Source organism: Nicotiana sylvestris, chromosome 4 (genome assembly GCF_000393655.2).
Source record: "Nicotiana sylvestris chromosome 4, ASM39365v2, whole genome shotgun sequence".
Taxonomy (NCBI): Eukaryota; Viridiplantae; Streptophyta; class Magnoliopsida; order Solanales; family Solanaceae; genus Nicotiana; species Nicotiana sylvestris.
This window is the reverse complement of record NC_091060.1, coordinates 147,702,271-147,704,683: the sequence shown is the minus strand read 5'-3', so window position 1 is coordinate 147,704,683 and position 2,413 is coordinate 147,702,271.

Genomic DNA, 2,413 nt, shown 5'->3' with positions numbered 1-2,413 from the left:
CTCCTGAAAGTAACATCCCAAAACCCGGAAACTCACGGGAAAACACAGGCTACAGAAATGTATAGTGAGGCTCCAAACTCCAGAATATCTAACAAATGGAAGGAAAAAGAACTAAGTACTAAAGATAGAATAAAGAGGGAGACTCGTCGGTCTGCGGACGCAGCAGATCTACCTCGAAGTCTCCGTAGTCCTCCTGCCTCACTGATAGTGCGCCTGAGTAGAGGTACCTGGATCTGCACATGAAAACATGCGCAGAAGAGGCATGAGTACACCACAGCGGTACTCAGTAAGTGCCAAGCCTAACCTCGGTTGGGTAGTGACGAGGAAGGTCAGGGCCCTACTAAGGTTATATAAAAAATAAAGATGTCAGGATAAGATAAGCAGTGCAATTGAGAACCTACAGTAAGAATCTATGCAGGATAATAAGAGTACAATAACGGAAACAATGATGAAAGCAAACCATAAGGAAAGTAACTAGGGATCTCTAAGTATCCCGAGGATCTCTTAGTATCCTCGTCATGTACTAGGGATCTCTTGGTATCCCGAGGATCTCTTGGTATCTTTAATATAAGCTAGGTATCTCTTGGTATCCCGAGGATCTCTTGGTATCCTCAATATGTACTAGGGATCTCTTGGTATCCCGAGGATCTCATGGTATCCTCAATATCAACCAGGGATCTCTTGGTATCCCGAGGATCTCTTGGTATCCTCAATATAAGCCAGAGATCTCTTGGTATCCTCAATATGTACTATGGATCTCTTGGTATCCCGAGGATCTCTTGGTATCCTCAATATCAACTAGGGATCTCTTGGTATCCCGAGGATCTCTTGATATCCTCAATATATGTGTCGGGGATCTCCCGGGACTCTAACCCGTAGTCCCAAAGTAAATGTGCAGGGGCCCGTAGTCCCAAAGTAAATGTACAGGGGGAATCTCCCGGGAATCTAACCCGTAGTCCCAAAGTAAAACACAGAGCAGCAACACAAGAATATTAAATTAAACGCTAATTTCGTACCAAGTAAACATTTACTTCTAGCCTAACATGCTTCATGTAATGCAATTCAGGCAATTTAAGCAAATAGGCAATTAAGTCAACTAAACATACCTTTCTAGACTAGCAATATGCTAAAATTCACAAGTAGCATAAAATAAGGAAAGAACTCAATTGAAATACTTAAGGAAAAACCGGATTTTCAACAATTAGCTCAAGTACGCGCTCGTCACCTCACGTACATGGCATTTCAATTATCAAATATAGCACATCCTAAGGGGAAAGGTCCCCCACACAAGGTTAGACAAGCCACTTACCTCGAACCGGTACAAAAATCGCTAAGAAACAATGTCCTTGCCATGAGTATCCAACTCCGAGTGGACCAAATCTATTCAAACCAATTACATATTGTAAATAACATCGCAAGTAACTAGTTCCACTATTAAAATCAAAGCTAAGGCGCGAAAATAGGTAAAATGACCAAAATGCCCCTCAGGCCAACGTCTCGGAATCGAATAAAATTTACATTTCCAGAAACTTCGTACTCTCACGAGTCTAACCATACCAAATTTATCCAATTCCGATACCATTTGGTCCTTTAAATCTTCATTTTATATTTTTGAAAGATTCCACAATTTTCTTCCCAAATTCTATCTCAAATCACTAATTAAATGATGAATTCAATGGTATATTCATGTATTCTAACCAAATCTGAGTTAGAATCACTTACCCGATGAATTTCTTGAAAAACCTTCGAAAAATCGCCAAAATCCGAGCTCTATAGGTCAAAATATCAAATAAAACCCAAAACCTCGTATTTATAGAGTACCCCTCGGATTCCGACAGTGCTGACCGCACAAAAATGACCGCGGTCCACGCCCAGGGAGTGCTGACCGCACAAAAATGGTCGCGGCCGCGCAGCAATTTGACTGCAGTGACAGACTTCACTATTTAGGCTGTAACTTTCTCTACAAATGTCCAAATGCCTATTATAATATGTTTCTGAAAACTTGATTCAAAGCTCTACAACTTTCGTTTTTGAATCACCTCAAAATTCCGTGTTAATCAAAAGATATGAGCTTCCTAAGTAGAACCAGCAGTCTGCAGATCTTCCCGGGCGTGGTCCGCGTCTCCACTGCTGCCACCTCCATTTTTCTAAGTTCCGGGGTGTCCGTACTTGCTCAAAACTCACCCGAAACACACCCGAGCCCCCCCGGACCTCAACCAAAAGCACCAACGCATTCTAAAACATTATGCAAACTTGTTCCAATCATCAAAACACCTCGACTAACACTAAAATCATCGAATTACATCAACTTCAAGCCTAAGTTCTTTTAGAAACTTCAAAACACACATTCGATCAAAAACCCGACCAAAACATGTCCGAATGACTTGAAATTTTGCACGCATATCCTAAATCA